Consider the following 9,296-nt stretch of genomic DNA (forward strand, 5'->3'; position numbering starts at 1 on the left):
GCCTTGTAACACGTAAGTTACAAGGCTCGGCCAAGATGGCTTCCTAAACCGCGCTGAACCAATCTACTCAGATATGTAGGTACATCATTCGCTAAAGTTACGATCTTATCACAAGGGGCTAAGCAGTAAATTAGAAGGAAAATCACCGAAGAGAAAACTTGTACTTGAGAAAAAACGCATTGAATATACAGCTTAAAACGACTACAATGTTGGATGTCTGTTTTATCAATAGCTTGACCCGGAATGATCTAGATTTAGGAATGGAACAGCTCAGTGTCTTTCTAGGGATATTCTAGATTTCAGCATAAATTCTCGCGCTATATAACAGGTCAAATCTCAAATTAACTTCTTTAATCGATACTAAAGTTATAGATCCGATAGTAACTTCTTCTGTCTGTTACACTTTGACCGTTAAACCACTTGACCGAATTTGGCATGTAGTAAGCTTAAACCCCAAGAAAACAAAAAAAACAAGCCTCATTGACTAACTACCTTTGTATATTTAATAAACCGAATTTTAATAAATTTGATAACGCGCGCCTATCTACTAGCAAATGCTAGTCTTCTTATAATTAGAAGTACCTATAATAGTTAAACTCTTGTAGCGACGACAGTAATGTAAAACTTACCATGCAATTAAGTCAGATAATCTCTTCGCTCGTATTTCGGTGCGGCTGTTCAAGGATCTTGCAAACTCAGAAAACTCAGAGATTTTATTTCACCCACCGTAAAGTTTATGTTATACGTTAACATTAAAGAGTATTTATCAAAATAAGTACGGAACGATGATGCTACGAAATTCGCTGTCTCATTTTGTTTGTATTAATATATTTGTTCTATCAAATAAAGGTATTAATTCCAATCAAAAAAAGACATATGAAACAAAAAATCTTAATCATATTTTGTAAAATCTCTCAAAAACTTTTTATTCTAATCTGCCACACAGTATACGGGGAATTTATCATGGAGTTCGACCAAAATATTTCTCAGTATCGTACTTAATAATATACAGATGTAAAACTTACATCCGTATCCATAAAAGGGTAAAGAGGGGTGCAAACAATAGAACTATGGTTCTGCGAATTTATTTCAGTCAAGTGACAGTAAAATTATTTCTATAATGTTAAATACATTTTTTCAAAATGTTTCCGCAACAATTCAGTATTGTGTGTTTCATTCTTTTATGTTTTATTGTTTAGTCTTATCTAGCCTAATAACGTAAAATATCTACCGAAAATTATACAAAAGATATCAAATTATATTTATTTAATCCTGAAGCAATATAAAAAATGCAAGCCCAATTTTTTATGAAACCTCGTGTTATCGTGTCAACGTACGACAGACGGCATGAAACTGCGTGTTACACGCAAAATCTTAAAATCATTCCACAGTCCATACCGACAAAACACGCAACCGAAATAATAACCAATTTTATTTATGAAAAATATGTTTTCAGTAGAAATGTGGTTTTATTCTTTTATTTCAAAATCCGTTTTGATGTTTAGGTAAGTGAACTTGTAGCTGAAATTGCCGGACGAATATTTTTGAAATTAATACAAATAAAACTTGAGTAATATATTTTCTGAATCGGGTAATACTTCCCATGAGATTTTTTTATTCTTATGGTACCTAGTATATGTATAGCTATGCATATTGTGCAAGTTATGTAGATAATATAAGTAATGTGAAGAGAGCATCTATACAATTTTCGAAAAAACGACAATGATAGATGTTTTTTTCTAAGTAGATAATAAAAAGTATTAACAAAACTGTATAGAATTGACAGACATGCCTTGCGCTAGAATAAAAGTATAGATGCAATCTAATATCGTTTCCATTATCTATTAAAAACACTTATTTTTTGCATGAATATTACAACATTTGTTATTTGCCAGGTGGAAATATTGTTGCTGTGAATATTAAAACTTATCAAATAACGTCGAACACACAAAGGCTGAAGGAGTGAAATGAATATTCAAAAATTTTTAATTATTGAGGTTTGTAAAAGTACTACACACTTTGTATAACGTCGCAGAACAATTTGTATTAAACTGATAAAGTTCTATATGATTCTTTTTCCATCTAAGTATCTCTGGTATGATGTATTTTTTATAAAAACTCCTTGATAAGAATCTATATTTCTTTTAAGTCACTTTTATGACAGTTCCGGTCAATAGTCTCTACTTTTACTGACAACTACTCTAATACTGAAAACAAATTATAATCTTCCATGCTTTAATTCGGTTAGTTTTTGTAGCAGAACTTGCCTAGCATCCGCGCATCGTCAATAATTATCATCAAGGCGATCAAAAATGATTTATGAGTAAAATTACGTTTCTAAATGTAAGCTAAATACAATAATAGAGTCGGTAGCCATAGTAGTGTCGGCGGAAATTGGCCCACTGTCGGCCCACTGTACGGGTCGACGCGCTCGCAGGAAATGAAATCGCGTCAATACAACTCACTGGTGATCTATTGTGCGATGCGCTTGCGCATACATCAAGTACGTCGTCCGTACGAACGGTTTGATTGGTCAATTTCCCTTTCGCATGTGTTGGTAGTTTTTGAAGCTACTTATTGTTAAGTAGACAAAGACAAAATTCCTAGACATTTCCGCTAAAAACATATTGTTAACTTTTAATTTTTAAAAGTTATACTTAATCATAAATTTAAATAAAAACATGAAACTCTAATACCTGATTAGGCGTTTTTGCTGTTTAACACAATTCGGTTTTAGAATATTGGCAATTTATATTTATACTTAATGTTAGAAATATTATTTAAAGTACCGCATTCGCATATTTATTTATCCTCCAATAAGTGAAAATTACACCACGCTATTATAATCGCATAAATCTGTTATCAATACCGTTTCAAAGAGAAAATGAGGTTTTCGAGAGTGTGATAATTATAATTACAAATTGATCATTCCGTACAGTCACGGTGGTCTGCGCCGGCGCCGGATTCGAAATCGCAACCGGTCAATTAGGGCGTGCTGTGGTGCGTTACCGGCGAATATCCGCTGTTGGTTCACTTTTAGTAAGTACCATATATAATCTAGTTCTATTTACTATCACTAAATCAATTCCGAAGGTATTCCCGCAATAACTCTATCTTAATTAGGTTAAAATATTTTTCTATAACATTGTATTAGCTTTGTTCTCAGTCAACAATTTTTATGGTAACGCCATGCTCGGGTAAATTAATTATCTCGCTCTATTATATATTCGGGACAAATTTTGAAATGAACTAAGCATCAATATCCGCGATGATAGGGATCATTTCATCCAAGAAGACACGCCCCAATACTATCTTTAATCGCTTACACTACGACGGATAGCATCGGAGAAAGGACATAACCGCTTAAATGACAAAAACGCCTCAATTAATATTGATACTCAATTTATGAAACTTTTGATTCATGATCTTATACTTTTTTTCTAACATTTACGTGTGTGCGTGTGCACTCTTGCTGCTTACGCACACTGTAAGCGATTAGAGAGTGGGGCGCGTATTCGTGGACGAAATTATCTATAGGTTAGTGTTTCGAGATATCGTGACATGTCATCATCGATTGCTTGTCAGTATTGCATGATCCTGCGTTTAATATAAAGCGACGTCGGTTTTGTTCTCTGATAAATAACACAGCACAGCACAGCGTAGCAGTCGAGGAATCCTTTTATTCATTAGCTAGTTGGTCCACTGCAGCATATAAAGTAAATATTTTATTACTGTTGCATCACTCATAACAATTTAGATGACTTAATCATAACCAAGGTTGTAGACTATACGTGCATTGGTATCGATAATTATGGAACTTTTATGTACTAAAGTGAATAAAACAACATGTTGATTCCTTACTGGATGACCCTAGTGCATCTGCTCTTCTATAAAAATTACATAACTTCTATAATAATCTTGTGTCGTGAGCGTTTGACGAATAAAGGTATGTTACTTTTTTCGGACACTACAATCGAATCTATGAAAAAAATATAGACTTTCCACCATCTTCACAACGGTTAGCCCAGTAAGATATATCGAAAATCCACAATGTCAATTTTTAAAATGAACCAAAATCGAATCGAATGTAAAGCAATCTCAGTTAGGCGCACATTGTCGAAGTAACTAAGTTTTCTGTTATAGCTATGAGATAAACACAATATTTTAATTATACTAAGAAAACCTATTAACGATTCCAATAATGGATAAAACATTAACATTTTCATTAAACCTTACTAGAATTATAGAATTATAATCGGAAAATTTTCAATTATTTTTATCAGATACATTACTCAGCTCACAGAAAAATAACAGGATAATCGAAAAGGAAATCCTAAAGGCAGATCATACTGATCGAAGTACAATCAGGTGCATGGGTATTTATTAAGAACGACTGATACTAAAATAATTTTCATTAAAAATGTAATAAGGTTTTTCCATATTAAGTTTTAGGTTAGATTAGGTTTCAGTTTAAGGTGCTGTTATAGCCTTTAGTCATATTTAGATAAAGCTTGTGCTCTTCGTGAAAAGTTTTTTTGCAATAAAGGTTCTGCTTTATATGTTCCCGAGATAAAATGTAATCTATAGCACTCTGTATCTCCGTGGCTTTGTATGATAAAAACAAAATAGGTTTACTAGTTCCTGAGGTTAGTGCGTTGAAATAAACAAACTCTTCCGTACGACGCGAGCGCCATCTACTTAATAATCAGTTTAAAAATTCACCACGTAGCAAATAACCGGGATAATAGTAGCCTATATCGCAATGCTCTAACCATGTGCTAAACTACATCCAAATCCGTTTAGTGTTTACCTCGTCACTTTTACACATAAAAGTCAGTTCTCCTTGCGAGCTCTATCTAATATTGATGTAAAGTTATTAGAAGTACTATTTATATTCTGCCTTACGAATACAGTTAAAAATGGTGCGTGACAGGAATTTCATGCCTAGCGACTGCATTGTTTTCAGGGCTATATTGATCAAAAATTCGATATACCGGCACTAATATGAAACAATATGCAGGATGTTTTCAAACATTTGATTGTCAATATCCATGACATGAAATATTTCCATATTTTTTATATTAATAGGAAATATTAATGGCTCCTTGTCCATAAGTACAAAAGCATCGCTATCAAAATCCGATTTGCCTTTTACGTACCCTTCCAGAAAATTAATCGTGACGGCACATTGCATGAGTAATTAACCATATCACGCAATTTTAAACAATAATTCACCTCATTTTAAGTATTTCTACATAAAACAATTATAATCGAAATAATTAAACATACATGAACAAAAACGTCTCTATTTGGAAATTTAGGAAAGCACGAACGTCAATATCCATAATTGCCCGACCGTATACTAAAATGTGGAAAAATGTAGGCAGTAAGTATACAGGTCGGATGGCAAACTACCGACGGCATGCAAGGGGAATGCCAGAGGCCGCGAGCACGCGAGCCGCACCCCAGCCAGGCCATATAAATCGACATTTAAGGTTTGTTCATATCAAATGGGCAAACGTGTTACGCGAACGAACCGTTCTATATTTAGATTCTTTGTTTAGAAGATACCACGTTACTTGGTTAACAAAAGTATTACTTCAATCTCAAGGGGAAGGTATTGTCAAAAAGTCTTTAAAAGACGACTTTACGTAAATTACTTACTTCTAACATTTGTGTGGGTGACTGTAAAAACAATTCAATAACTGTCACCGCTCTGATTGTGTCGATGGATAATAAAAATCAGTCAAGTACAAACGATAGTAATTTTTAAAAATGGTGAACGACTTATGCACATTTCATTTCCCACTAAATAGACGTTTCATTCGAATAACTTCAGCGTTAAAATTAAACGACGTCACACTACTGGTTTTAAATAAGGATAGCTCTATTTTTGTTTTTTTTTTTTTTGTTAGGGAGAAGATTTTAAATATAACATATAAACAAATACCACATAGCTATACTTACAAAGAGGAACTGTTTTATAATAGCATTAGTAACTCTGTGGTCGAACCTGTCCGTAAGTAACACGGTAAAGTACAATCAGTTATAATCCTATTACGCGATATCGTCCCCTGTTTTCAGAAACACGTCCTGGCGAATCCGAGTGACCTCATCAGGACCGCAATCGCGGCCGCAATGCCGGAAATATTTCGACCGCCTTTAAGTAAATTGACGTTTTCAAGTGTAGTTCCGCCGTGCCACCTTTCCCCACCAATGGCCTTAGGCAGTGCCAACTTTACTCCTTACTAAAGCATGAGCCCATCTAACTTAGCCGGTAACCTTGTAACCTAGAGATTTTAATCACTATTTTTTATGATAAAATAATATCAGCCCTGTATTATATACTGTCCCACTGTTGGGCACGGGCCTCCTCTACTACTGAGAGGGATTAGGCCTTAGTCCACCACGCTGGCCCAGTGCGGATTAGTAGACTTCTTAGGTATGCAAGTTTCCTCACGATGTTTTCCTTCACCGATAAAGCAAGCGATAATTCACAAAGAATACACACATATTTTTTTTAGAAAAGTCGGAGGTGTGTGCCCTTGGGATTTGAACCTACGGACATTCGTCTCGACAGTCGGTTCCACAACCAACTAGGCTATCGCCGCTTTTTTTATTGTCGCTACCTATTCATCCGCCCATGTAAAGGCAAAACCAATGTTTTAAGTTATTGATATAACATTTTTGTTTGCACATCGCGGGCGAAATTAATTAGCATAATGTTACTAATTTAATAGGTCGGGGAATAGATCGCGCGTGTTCCGATCTGAAACTCAATTAGATGGCAATAACTGAGTGCCGATTGCTAAAAATATATTTCAGAGTGTAAATTGTTTATAAATAAGAGAAGGGTTTTAGAACCCAAAATAGAAGTTGAAAGCTATGATAAGAGGATTATTTAGCAGTAGTTATTGCTCGTGACTTCGCCCACATGAAAACCCTTTCCGCTACCAAAATTCCTAAAATACTATGGGAGCAAATTACCGGGATAAAAAGTAGTCGAAGAATTAATTCAGAACATGGTCTAAATGTGTGCGAAATTTCATCCAAATTTATTAAGTTGTTTCTGCGTCTACTACTGAGAAACATCTAAACACAAACTTTCGCATTGATGATATTAGTAAGCTAGTAAGGAAAGTAAGATAAGTTTACTTTTAAGTAGTTTTTGTACTAGGCCCAAAATCTAGAAAGTACATAAAACATATCAATCAAGATACAGCTATAAGGAAACTTGAATGCGTATCCCAGTGAAGTTTAGACTTATCGTTTCATTTCGGCATCGTACTTAGCGACAACTTTACTCAGCAAAAGTTGGTGATAACCTTCTTACTATATACTCGTATAATAAAAACATATACGCAGTAGTTTTCTTTGCGCGTTTGATATCACAATTCAAACTACGAGAAAGTTAATCTAGGTCCCTACATTTATGAAATACGTATTTGAATATTAGAAGTTATTTCATATTTAAGTCTAATAAAGTTATTTTTTGTTTTGGTGTCCCATAAAAATATTGTATCAAAATAAATTAATCTTCTTTAAAAATATAGAAGATGAAAGACTTTTTAATTTTATTTGTATTTGTAACCATTTAAGAAGAAATACAACCTGCCATGTTATTTTTTACACAATAATAATTCGATTAAAAATGTTTTAGCTCAAACATCGCGAGACACGAAAACGCGCAATTTGATTTCACTTAAGACGCCTTACCACACCTTTGTTTGGCTTCCCGTCATATTTCACCGAATTATATTTTGTCAAGGAAACTGTTGTGTATTAAAAATAAATAATTACTGAATTTCTATATTCAATATTTAAATAGTGATCAATGGAAACAGTAACAGGCAAAAATTAATATTTTTTTAAACAGAAATATGTGGATTGGAATATGTAAACCTATCTCTAAATCAAAAAGACTTGATTCTAAAAACATAAGAAAACTTTAACTTTAAATCTGAAACTTTACTTAATATTTAGGAAAAAATTATCAAAAATTATTAAAATCACGTTGCTTAAAATTAGTGCAACATTTCTACATACTATCTTCCAACATCAGGAACGAACCGAGACCTCATGAATAAAAAGTCGCTTACGCTGCCTCCAGACCACGAAGGTGATTGTTATTAGAACGACACGAGTCGCTTAATACTATTTAGTACAATCTGTAAACAAATCATAAAGATAACTAATATTTATCAAAGGTAATTAATCATGCACTTACCTTAAAGAATTTCCTTGTGAGAGAGGTAGTTGTTGATATTCGATTCAGCTTCTTACTCAAACGTCTTTATATATGATATAATGTATAATTTATATTTAAAATCGCAATAATCTCAAAAATGACTTTCAATGTTATAATAAAAATGTAAATATAAGAGATATGTTTAGTGTACAGGCACAATAATGATATGTATTAATTTTGATAAGATTTACGAGCTAAGTCATGGGCTTTACATAGCCTAGGTTTTACAGAGCGTGTGTACGGTGCCGCGGTAACACGACGCACTCTATACGCATGTCAGTTCATAGGTTATCACTTCCAAGAGGCTCGCTATGTAAAGTTCCAAACGCACTCTCGATTGTCATATTGAAAATTCACCGTCCGACGAATAATACACAATATTTCACAGTTATTATGGGATTATGGCGACTTGATATGCTTTACTGGTGAACAGCGTTTGTAAACAACCACTTAAAATGATTTTAAGCTTGGAAATTATAACACGGGAGTTGTTGAGAGTCTGTCAGCTTGCCGCCTAATACTCGAAGCTGTTTTCTTGTATTCTGCTTGTGTAAATTGCTTTAGTTTCTGGGTGTATTACTTCACAGTGATTTTCTAAGCGTGCCTGAAAATGTCAGAGCTGTCAAAGGAGACGCACATGCGCACATGCGCAGTAGGAGCGTCAGTGACAGGTTGTGAACACGGCAGCGTCGATAAAACAGAACCTTCGCAATATTCTTATAATAATAATTCACAAAAGTCGGGATAAATGTTTAATATAAACGTAAAATAATGTTATTTAACATATCGAGATTATTTTATTATATTGCGTTGTTGGTACAAATATTATTTTTAGTATACATCGCATGGTGGCACGTTAAAATAATTCACCGTAACTCCGAAGGAGTAGGCGTGGGATATTTCGCAATGTTAGGGTATTTTTGTCTTGTAATGTTATTTCATTTATAGATAATATTGAAACCGTATTAGGCATATACCGCACAAATTGCTTATGATAGAGCCTCTGTAGCCAATACTGCCTAGAGCGGGGAAGGTTAGGCCATTTCGT

The 9,296-nt window shown here is 33.9% G+C and overlaps 1 protein-coding gene across 1 annotated transcript in view; it reads right to left on the reverse strand.

Annotated features, from left to right (window-relative positions):
• The window catches only part of LOC115442665 (protein couch potato), a 208,867-nt gene extending 199,983 nt beyond the window's left edge, over positions 1–8,884 (reverse strand). The window contains exon 1 of the mRNA XM_037440320.1: positions 8,228–8,884. The gene's annotated coding sequence lies outside the window, so the exon portion shown is untranslated. The remainder of the gene's footprint in view (positions 1–8,227) is intronic.
• Positions 8,885–9,296: the final 412 nt, after the last annotated feature.

The sequence above is a fragment of the Manduca sexta genome, chromosome 19 (assembly GCF_014839805.1).
Source record: "Manduca sexta isolate Smith_Timp_Sample1 chromosome 19, JHU_Msex_v1.0, whole genome shotgun sequence".
NCBI lineage: Eukaryota > Metazoa > Arthropoda > Insecta > Lepidoptera > Sphingidae > Manduca > Manduca sexta.